Below are 12,324 nucleotides of genomic sequence, written 5' to 3'. Positions count from 1 at the left end.
GCTGTGGTCACTCTGGGCTCTGCAGGCAGCAGGTCTGTCCCACCACCAGATCCCTGTCACTGATGGGACAAACCAGGACACCAGGGTGCTGAGCTCAGCCTGGACTGGTCTCCCAGGCTGCTTGGGAAACGCATCCGCCCCAGTCCCCCTCTCTCGCTTCCTCTGTTTTGACAGTTTTTCAGGGCTATTCTTGCTGCAGACCGGGGATGCTCCTGGATTTTTGGCAGCTTTTCAGGTGGGGGAGTTGTTTTACACTCAGCTCGAATGATGGGATATGTGTACAGTATCAGGAAAATGTAAATTTTTATAAAAGCCTTACATATGAAGACAAGGTTTTACAGAAACAGTATGGAAATGAGGGGGCTGGCTCCTGCCTGCTCTCCTTCTCTAGTTTCAGGAATCTTGTTCCTTGCTAAGAAAAAATAATACATATTTTAGATTTTACTTTAAACCAAAATAGATCCAGGACATAAATGTGAGTGTGGATTACTCCCCGTGTCCTTCACAAAAGAAATCCACAAGATTCCAGTAAGAAGCAATGAGGCAGACCTTCAGTTTCCAATAATAAACTCATAGGCCATATAAACACATGGTGCCATAGGGATGGAGATGCTGGGAGATATAAATCTTCAGTGGCTAGCTGACTTCATGTTTGGTATGTGCCTTGCCTCTACTAACACATCACATCCATCCAAGGATCACTATAAATTTTACGTGTTTCACATTCTCTCGATCCCTTTTCTTACAAGTACCCAGAGGAATGCAACATTTACCCCAGTACATGCAGGACTGCTATTTATAACTCTGGACCTATCAGGATGATATATTTTTTCCCCTTAAATCTTGGAATATTTCAACCAAATGAAAAACAAATCATCGTTCATTTCTTTTATTTAATATGTTTAACTACCAGGGCTCAGAATGTGGAAACAATCCCAATAATGTCGTCTCAGATGATACTGAATTCTCGCAGATGATTTATCTACGACCAGAAGGACAGCAATTCAGTATCCACTGTACAATCTACAGGGAGCCATAAAGGACCTTGCCTCACAGAACTTAATGCCTGCATTTCATCACTCTGCATAAATAACAGACCAGGCCTGGCAATACCCTAAACTCTGCAGAAAGTCACACATGACCCGGACCCCAGTAGCATCACTGTGCCCACAGTGAAGCTGGGCAAAGGTAAGCATCTGTAATTATCCCATCCTTCCACACTCCCGCATTTTCGTTTCATTCACCTGTTACATCTGTCACTAAACAAAAGCGCAGGCTCTTCGCAGAAGGAACCTTTGCTTCGTTCCCAGCCTGTACAGTTCTTGACACTACAGGAGCACGCCTCATCGCAGTCAGAGCTTGTTATGGTAGCATTGTAATGTGAGTAATAGTTATATTTTGCATTCTTGCCTCCCTTCCTCTTGCACATGTATGCATGCACATACATACATACATGGGCTTTTCAGGGCCCATTAACAACCCCTCAAGAGTCTTGATTCTGACCTAACTTGTGCCAATTTATTAACAAGAAACAAAATTTACCTTGGTAGGAATTGCTGCTGATTTATATATATACCAGAAATAGGAGCTGGACAGATGTTGCTGGAACTGGGTACATGTGATTATCCTTTCCAGGAGATGAAGAACAGAAACAGAAAACTCAAACACAGGCATGAGAGGCAGCGGAGGCAAGCACTTACAAAAGCAGATTTGGAGGGAGCCCTGCGCCGGCCTGACCTGCTCTCCCTGCACACCGCAGGCACGGTCAGGCATGCACCGGTGATGCACTCTGGTCATGCTGCCGCTCCTCCTGCACCTGCAAGGAGGTCAGGGAGTGCAAAGAGTGCAAATAAATGGCACGCTCAATTGCCATTTATTTCCTCTCTGAGTGGGGAAGCTATATTCACGTGAGGTTTCTTTTTGCAGCTGTGGGGATGTTTTCTTTTCCCCAGTGACACACCATGATTCACTTGTGCCCAGAAGAAATTGGACCAGGTTTGCCACAGGCTTTCCCAGAGGCAGAAGGATGTAAATCAACCAGGAATTGCTAATGGCTTGAGGAAAATAAGGGGAAAGACTACATCGTGGTAAGGTGAAGGCACTGGAAATTCAAACTGGGCTAGCTGAATCGAGGTAGGAGGTAGAGCCTCCGGCTGTAGCCACGAGGTGTCCTGTGAGACAGCAGAGACTTCCTACAGCCTGATGCTTTACCCCAGGCGCTTCCCACCAGGGAGGTCACACACCCGCCTCCCCTCAGGCAGAGTGAAAGGGCTCCAGTCACCCAAGGATGCACTACCAAGAGGCAAACGGTTGTTTCACATGCCGTGAATGTGTCACAAGGTTGCATGGAGGGTTTCACTCCTAGACTGATCCCATCTTCCCAGCTGCCAGACATGGACTCCACTACAGCCTTACCAGTAAGAGTGAGGTGCAGAGCACCAGTGAGCCCAGGGTCTCCCGGCACCACTCCAGCTCCTCGCCTCAGAGGAAAGATCAGGTAAAAAGATCCCAGCTCAATGCATGAAAATCAGACAGCCACAGCCTGTGGCTTGGTACGTGCCACTGAGGAGCAGCTTCCCATTCAACCCAACACATCACCAGAGAAATTTTGCCATTACTGACAAGTTAAGAGCAAATGAGATTTACTCCAATCGAAACTGAGGGATCCCAGCAGCCAAGTTCCTAGAGCTGTAAGAGTACATCAGCTATACAGGGGAATATGTGAAATTTCTGGTTGGGAAAGGAGGGTTGAGCAGAAATGAGATTACTGACTTACTGTTGTGTTAGAGAATAAGCTGGGATCTTTCTTCTTCCTTCCTCTTGTGTGCGGATAGTTTTACATGGTAGGTTTATCTGTAAGAATAAAATTCTGCTTGAGCTCCTTCTGCTTTGTCTATTTTCCAATCTAGGGAGAATAAATTAATTTTAAAAGTCCAAGAAGAACCTCCTTTATCAGCTAAAACATCCCCAGTGTTCTGAGATAAGGATTTATTTCAGCAGTTTCAAAACTCTCTTGATGCCACTCCCCAGCATGGGGGTTGCTGGACTCTAAGGTTTGGTCATAAATTGTGCAAATGCTTCCAGCATTTTTAATTAATGTAAAATTTGCATTTTAATGAAGGGGGTGATGGAGCCCTCCAGCAACAGAAACAATTACATATTGACCTGACGAAATAGCAGCAGGATTGCTGCAGCAAGCACATTTAGCTTGGTTTGCAATAGATTCAGAGTGTTCTCCTGGGCATAAGCTGTGGTGTCCCAGCCCTGCCCACAGTTAATGAGCAGAGGTGCAATGCCCTGGAGCAAATGCCAGGAGAAAGCGAAGCTCCTGGGAATCCTGCTGGTCTGGGCAGGTTACATCAGGTGTTAGCAGCTTCACCCGCCTCTTGGTTGGGTTTGCTCAAGGAGCAGAGAGTGGAATAAGGAAGGAACTGAGCCCTCTTTTCTTCCCTGTCCCCAGCATTGTGTCCTGGATGCTCTCTGAGGGGATCCAGTGGTGATCTTTCCTTGGCACTGGGAGTATGAGAGAAGGTACTCTGCACTGTTCCTTGCTTTTCCAGATTTGCTGCCCTGAACAGGGACAAATGGCAATTTAGCTCAGTTTCTCAGTTCAAATGATCATGGAACATAGAAAATTGTTTTTACCACTTTTGCAATCCCTCCCTCCAGTAAAGCGATTTTCAGTTTTTCCAGGTGATGCATTTCAATATGCAGGACTTGCTTTGGAAGCTTTGAAAATCTACAGCACTTGGCAATGAACACAAAGGACGGTTGTTTGAGTGTTTTATGTGTTGGGGAGTTTGCCTCAGCATGCATTCCTGAGAACAGGGCCAAGGCACTAGAAAATATTTTGCATCCAGAAATTATTTATAAAGCATAGAGGAAGTTTTAACATGACAGGAAACATTCCAACTTTTTGAACAGAGAGGAACATAATATAGTTTCCTAGCAGGTATTGCTGGTTCACAAGATATTTTATACATTTCCTCTCTCCAGATGCTTTACAGTAAGTAATGAATGCCCTGGGGCTTTTTTCGTTTAGACAGGGACAAGTAAAATCTCAGTTGAGTTGAGAACTGATTTCAGATCATCTCAGTCCAAATTCAGTCTTATCTGTGTGACCACTTTTTTCTCCAACACATCAATCCCAATGACAGCATGAGCTCTACTTATGTCCAAGCCCTTAGAAACCACAGAGCAGATGTGGTATCAGTACAAGTGGCTCTGGCTCAATTTACCTGACTGTCCCTATCTTATTATGAAGTTAAACACTGAGAATCAGATCCCCCCGAACACACATTCATCTCCAGACCATCAACTACCAGAACAAAAGGGGATAGAACTGGTGTGGGCAACGGAAGCAGGACATTCTATCTGCATGTCACAATAGAAAAGCTATTTAGTAAATCTCTTAAAACGATAACAGAGTGAGGTTTATGTTGTAACATCTGGAAGTGAGAGATCGAAGAAGATTTAGCCAGCCACAGTAATGGGGCTTTCCTAGCTCAACCTTTGAAAAGACCTTTAAGTCCTGACTGTACATCATTTGCTAAAAACTCAGCTCCTCTTAGTCTAAATAGCAGCTCTCCTTTCCCCACTCTCATTTTTGTGGTCTCGACCTTGTGCGCAGTCTGTGCGGTTACACAGGTATTATCTGATCAATTCCTCTGTACTTTCACTGCCTCCTCTCCTTATTCACCCCGGTTTTCCATTGTAGGGATAGAGGTACCTTACTTTTTGTTGTTGTTCTGGTGTCAAGTGCCATCTTGAGAAAACCTGCCTACCACATACAATCTGTGCCTTGGCAATCCTTCCTAGACAGTGATTTGCACAGCCACTTGCAAGTAAGAGTGTGCAACGAAGGTAGCATGGGAGCATACAATCAAAACTGCACTCCTGAACTCTAACTAGGTCATTACAGAAAAGAAGGTGGCTGGTTTGGGGGTTTAAATTCTGCTTAAGTAAGTCCTGCACAAGGTGCTCAAGTGAGGAACTTTATTCTGGGAATTGTATCTAGGGTATCCTCAGTCTGCACTTGGTCCTTACTTTTTTCATTCTTGTTCTGTTCATATAGGCAAAGAACATTTTGCTACTTCATATCTGTCAGGTCTAACTCATCTCCCCACTCTGCAGTTCTCATTTTACAACTCCCTTTCCCTAGCTCTGACGCAGCTGTCTCTATTTGTCAGTCTTTTTAATTTTTCTCAACTTCATTAATTGTCTACTTACTCTAGTATTGCCCTTCCCTGCATAGTTTATTCTTTGGAATACCATTTCTGGATAGTTTTAGTAGTTGTGTCTTAAAGAAATCCATCTTTTCCACTCTCCAGACTCTGAGCTCCTCAGTCCAGGTGACTTTGTTAGTTTCCTTAATTTACCAAAATTAACGCTTTTGAATACCGACAACCCTGGAAAATTATATACTTCTGTTTATTTATGCAGCTTAAACTGAGTACACTTACAGTCATGCAAGCTGAGGCCATTTCCTACAGCCATTCTCTCTCTCACGGTTGAAGCATGACGAACACTAGATAATGAAAATCAGAAGAGTCAGTATCTCCAGTCTGGTCATTAGTCAATTAAATCTAAAACAGACATCAAGAAAAAGTGGAGCTCCTTTAAGTCCTAACTTAGTCCCTGTAATTGTAATAAAAAGAATTCTTGCCTGCCCTCTTGAGAACCAGTGGATACTCTGAAACATGACAACCTATTCTCCATAGTTTAACCTGCAGATTTATAAATTTCGGTGAGTCTAACATTATACTATTCACTACCTGACCCTGATAACCACTATCAGCCTTAAATGTGAAGGAATACTTCTAATCTCAAAGAAAGTTATGCAAAGGGGTCCTTGAACCTCTTCTGTCCTTGTGGACTGTAGAAGAAAAGCAAGACCATTTATTACTGTCCATTTCTTGCTACCAGGAGATCCTTTGAAATCTTGTAGAGTTTTTCAATCCTGCATCTCAAAATGTAGGGGAAGTTATTCCTTACAGCAGACAATAAACAGATGTGAAAATATATGGTTTCTGCAAAAATCTGGTCATTGTTTCACAGTTTCGTGCTTGGGGATTTGAGGAAACATTTAAACTGAATGGACAGTCACAAAATTATAATCAAAGACATGCGAAGAAAAACATGTACAAATTAAAATTAAAAATTGTCTACTTCCTTGGTTGGATGAGGGAGGACAGCTTGTGTAAAATGTTATCAGTATGTGTGCCTCTCATATATAAAATCCAAGCTTGAAAAAGACAGCCTATAATTGCCACTAGTTTTAGAAGGGCCACTGTGCAAAAGATAATATGATTCAATTATCCTAGATATAACGTAGTGCTTTGGCTTACAAAAAGTGTGCTACATTTAGAGGAGTAACCCCATTCAGGAGCTAGAAGTTAGCTTCTGTGAACTCCCACCATCCATAAAGCTCCTTAGGGATAAACTCTCCCCTAACTTAATACTGTATCGCTCTATGCCCATAGATTTAGAATTTACCTCTTATGAGAAGAATGGCTATTTTTAATTGAAGTAAGAAAAAGCCTTGTCACCTGATGAAGAGGGGAAGACAGAGATACGAGGCATTTTGGGAAGCAGTAGATTTGTCCCCCAAAATGAAATTTCAGTCATTTCAGTACATTCGTCCTAATATCCGTGAGATAATGGCAACCTGCTTGAATTTTACGTCCTTTTTTCAGTTGTAGAGATATTTATCTTGCTGGCAGATGTACAACTCCTTTTCCTGCCTGGTGGGACATAATGCTACAGGGAAATGCCCAACTGCAAAGCTACTGGCATTTACTATTACTACTGCCTTTTGGTGCTTCTCTCCTGAAAACTCATTAATGCAGAACATGCAACTCGGCTTCCTCTCAGTAAATAACCCTTCAGTTGGAAATTACTGTCTCTCACTTGCATGCAGGCCAGTCTAGCAGACTGCACAACCTCTCTGGGCAGCCTGCTCCAGTGTTTGACTCCTTATGGTGGAAACCTTTTTCTACATCACATTTGAACATCCCAGGAATGCTTTGTGACCTCTGTCTCTCTTCTTGCTGCCTCACACCTCCAGAAAGAGCCTAGCTCCGTCTCCTCTGACAGACACTGGCAGGTTGCCATTACATTTCCCCAAAGCATCTCTTTTCCAGACTAAAAAAAAAACAACACACCCCTTAGTCTGTCCTCACAGGGCAGGTGCTCTGGCCACGGTCCCCCACTGATGGCACTGAGGACGCTCACCTGCAGAATACTCCATGGCCATACTCTTAAAATACCTGCCAGAAAGCTTCAAATCCACACCATGTCTAAAATGAAGAATTGTTTACATACAGCACCCTGAAATATTTATTTCTTATGACTAAATCATATATTATTGAGATGATCTGTCAACATATGGGAGCTAGTTTTGTGGGTAGGTGGCAATAATGGTTAAGAAGAGAAGTTGACATATCTTACTGCAAAATATTTTCAAGCAGAAAAAAATAGGTTTTCAAGAGCTTAAATGTATTTCTGACAAAAATCTGCTTACTCTAAAATTAAAATCTGGAAATGAAAAGAATTTTCAAAAAAAAACATTGGAATTCCAATTTTTCAACCAAAAAAAGTCAGTTTTCAGTTACCCTTAATGAATGAGCTTTTTTCCCCCCAATAGACAACCAACTTTCGTGAGGAAAGAACCCTCCTATTGCACTTTTGTGAACATTAATCATGGTAAAAATCAGGTTTTTTCTAACAAGCTCGTACAGAAGACATGATCACTCCCACTGCATATCATAAATTTGCACAGTAGAGCACTCATGACAGTCTTCTGACGGGCCCATTTTTTAAACTGTAATAGGTAGGTCTCCTCAGCCTCTCCTCCAGTCTTGTCATAAATCCATCACACCAGCCCCTGGCTTTGCATTTCAGCCTACACACACCTGCCTTATTCCCTTATACTTTCTCTAACATACTTTATTTGTGCATAGCAGCTTTTCTGAGGAGGAGCTCATTGCTTGGGTGTACAGCATCACCCTTACCTGCTTCTGAGTACTGCCTTTTGGCTCAGCCTCCTCTGGAACAGGATGAGAAGTGCCATCGAGGTTGTACTGGCCAGAAGTTGTGACAAACGGCACAACAAGGTACACAAAAGGCCCATTTGTGCACTGTGCCAAAAACCCTTCTTCAGGTAAGATCTCCTGAAGGGCCTGGTCCTGGAGGAAGGTGCAGAGGTTGTCAAAGCAGCTGGCATTCCTCAGCCTCACCCAAGACAAAAAGGCAAGACCAAGACCATAACCTTGTATAGATCTGACAAGAATATCAGTACTTTCTTTCCATTTCTGAATAAAAGAAGGCCAGACAGAGCCCTTTCAGTGGCATGCTTTCTTAGGAGCAAAGTAAAATTCATCCCCATCTCCTCCTCCAAATCCACTTTCCAAACCTTTTACCACCCCATCTATTCTCACATCACACTCATATGTACTACAGTCCATGTAGCTCTTACCTAAGAGGTATGGGTGCCCAAACTGAGCTGATGACCCTCAGAGCAGAATCACAGTCTTTTACCTATTTTAATCATCATGCCTTCTTTGGGTCATAGCCAAAATTCCTGCCATTAGAAGTCATGTTCAGAAATTTTTCATTTTCTGAGAATCCCCCTCATGCCTCCAGCACAGCTGACACCATGGTCCTATATAATTCCTGCCTCCCCAGCCCCTCCTTGTCACATCCCAGCTTGCCTGGCTCCCACAGCCACAGCCTGCATGCTGCTCCATTGCAGAGCCCAGCTATGCCACACCTGCCTTCCCAGCTCCCCCAAATTTTCTTCCATAGATTCAAGACCTGAAGAGCTGCAGCACCTACTGCCTCACCTTCCTGTGGCCCAGCTTAACCAATTCTCTGCAGCCCTAGATCTGCTGGCCCCCAGAAGCTGCAGCACTGCAGTCTCCAAACCTTGCCCCCCGGCACAGCCAAGCCCCACAGCCAGATCCATGAGGGCAATTCTGTGGGGCTGTGATCTTTGCGCTGACACCCCATGTGCCAAGTGCAACCCTCTGGCACAACCCTGCATCCACTACTCAACTGTGTCTAGAAGCCAAAGCCACTTGGCAGAAAACTTATCCTCTCACTGTGAGCCATGCAATGGAGGCTTCCCAGCGAGGTCTTCAAGGTCAGAGTTGAAGGTGCACATCAGGATCCTGCCTCTTGCCACTGCCTTTGCCCAGCCACATGACTCAACACCCTCAAGTGTCTTTATGAATGACCTTAGAGAAGGCACCCTAGCTGGTCGTGAGCTCACTGTACTGACCCTGTAACAGAAAATGAAGAAACCCATACCTTGTTAAGTCTATGAGTTCTCTCCGAGCCTCTTGTTGTAGGTGTCATTCCTCTAGACTGCAACAGAAGCAGCTCCTCTGCCCTGAGTCAGGTTCCCACAGCATCACAGATGAATCACATCCTCAAACAGTCTGTTTCTCTCTGTTGACTTTACTGGGAGCCCCAGACAGCTGGCTCAGATGCAGGCATCAACTCTCCAGATGTCCATGCTCAGACATTTGGATCCCCTGCTCTGGGACAGCTGCCAATGAGAAGTAAAGCCCTGTCTCTTCCCAGCCCTCCAGAATGCCTAGAGCTGCCTGAAGGAGATCACTGAAGCTTTTCTCCAGAAGAGGGACATCCAGAACCAAGCTCCAGGTCTGTGCTAAATCCTCCACAGCTGCTTTTCCCTCATCTCTTCTGCTTCTTGTGCCATAGTGGGGCAAGTAGAGATCATGGTGGTCTGGTTCATCCCTGACTGGGAGGCAGCCTTCAGAGGTGGAGTCAGTACCCAGTTTAGAGAAGTCAAAAAGCCTTCTAAATTAAGCCAAGGGCTTTTTTATCACTCAGTAGCCTTAGGATTGGGAGAGGAGATGAGGAAGATAGCTTTGAGCCACTCTCCTCACTTTTCCCAGATCCCCAGGTTGTTCATGGGACCCAGCTGAATGCTAAGCCTCAGATTTTCACCCAGGAAGATTAGCATATTTTTAATACAAGCATTTTCCATTCAATTTGTTTAACATTTCACTTGTAAAATCAAGTTTGGGTCATCTGTTGCATCTTGCTGCATGGGCATAGCTCAGCACTTTTGTGGCTGTGCGGTACCATGTCAACAGCCATGGGGCTGGTTTCTCATAATCCCTTTATATGCCACCCCCTTTGAATCCATGCCCTCTAAGAATCTGTTTCTCATATTGCATTGCCTTGGCCTCTAAACATTTATTTGAACAGACAGCTACAGCTGGGGATTTCTGTCTCTGAACAGACTTTGAACAGCTGCTTGCGGTTGCACCCATCCCAGCTCGCAGAAGTGCTGTGCTCTGCCTCTGGTGGGAAGCGCATCAGGCTGAGAGGAACAAAATAGCAGCGATCCTCTGGGTGTCATCAAACAGCAACGGGAGTGGGGGACAGCCCTGGCCAGGCAGGGCAAGGTCAGCAGAGAACTGGCTGATGAATTATACAGGCCAAATGTGGAGTTCACTGGAAGTCATCAATGAAAAATGTGGACTTTCTATAACACAAATGGAAGATGACCCTGGCTGAGGAACAGCTGACTCCATGGGAAGCAGTTTTGCACACCCAGGCTGCACCTCTTCTGGGTGTGTGTCAGGCCCAGGGGATAATCGCTGGGATGTGCTCACGGCATTTATAGACGTGCATTGATCACAGATGGTGGTATCAATAAAACAAATTTTTAGTACTTCAAAGTGGAGGGTCCCAGAAGACTTTGCAAATACAAACTGTGCCCTTCCAAAGATGCAGCTTGTGACTGACTTAACCCAAGTTGTTGAGCTGCCAGTAAAAGGAGTGGTTCTGCTCTTCCACCATCCTATCCCTGCAGTCTTCTCTTTTCTCACAATTTTTGCTGAGCAACACTGGAAGTTTTGTGAAATGGCTTTGACAGTCTGTCTGGAAATTACATTTAGTTCAGGTTTTAGCATTTTTTGATGGGCTGATTTTCAAGGCTGGGCAATGACCTGATCTGATATACTGAGCAGGCACAAGGGCACTGAGCTGACCCAAGGAATGGAGTTTAAAACACATGGGAAGAGAACTGCCTCGTATGCGCAAACAAGGCCAAGGAGTGGGCAAGATTTAATTGATATAGATGCTACAACCTGGCATAGTTACATTTTCATGCAGTGCCTTGCACTGTGTCAGTATGCTGATGGTGTTGCTGCAGTAGAGTTTCATGACTAGGCAGGAGAAGACTTTCCCCCAGACAACCATCTTCCAGGCAAGCCGTAACCTGGAGTTTGTTTCTCTCTCTGGAGAAATGTAAAATCTGAATTGCTCCGAAAGGGATGAGAAAACAATCTAGATTTTTTGCAAAAATGTTCCCAGACACACTAAGATATTTTTTCCTTCTGTCCAAAAACCAGTAGAAGAAATTCGAAACCTCTCTGTGATTTTAAGCAAAAGGTTGCACTAACACATCTCTGGAGTGAGCTGTTGTTCAGATGCTGTCCTTCTTATGGAAAAAATCAACCATGGTTTTCTCTCCCCTCCCACCTGCCAAACAGGTTTTCAAGGAGACATACACCCAGGATCAAAGTTTTGTGTTGTAAAGGTGATTTGAATTTGTTTTTTCACCAGTTATAGATCATCCTGAAATTTCATGTGTCTCCACCAAAGTAATATTCTCTCAAAACTATTGTTTTGCTAAGGTTTAATTTTTAAATTCTAAACTGTGATATTGAGCAGTGCTGTGAAAAACAAGTAAAACAACCCACTTCAAAATAGTAATAAGAAAGATGTTTTATTCTGAAATTATGCTGAAACTGTACACATCTACATGATGGGAACCATCCTTTTTTGAAGTAAAATTTCAGGCTAAATCAACATGACTTTGCAAAGCATTTTCATTGCATGGGATCATTTTTTCTAACGCAAAATAATTTCTCAGTGAGTTACACCCCAAAACTCATGAATGTGGGAAATCCAGATGGGGAGCAAGCTGTGAGTGTGCCTGCTTGGGCTCTTTGCTAATTGGGATGATGAGGCCTTTGCGGCAGACCAGAGATTTCCCAAAGGTAGAGAAGTGAGGTATCTCTGGTGGGATTAGGAAATCTTTTTTTTCCTTTCTATTGCTGGAATACCCCACACAATATAAATGTGCAGAATGTGATCTTGCAAAAGCTTTCAATCTCAGTCAAGGCTTTGCATTCCAGCTGTCAGGTCTTTACTTGTTTACCTTGAAGCCTGGCTTCAAGTGATACGATGGAACAGATAATTGGAGTGGAATGGCTGCCAGCAAGGAAAAAAAAAATGTTTCAGTAAAAAGTATTTTATTCTGTTAGGAATACTTATATGAAC

This window comes from Leptosomus discolor, chromosome 2 (assembly GCF_034619465.1).
Source record: "Leptosomus discolor isolate bLepDis1 chromosome 2, bLepDis1.hap2, whole genome shotgun sequence".
NCBI lineage: Eukaryota > Metazoa > Chordata > Aves > Leptosomiformes > Leptosomidae > Leptosomus > Leptosomus discolor.
This window is presented reverse-complemented; position numbering follows the sequence as displayed.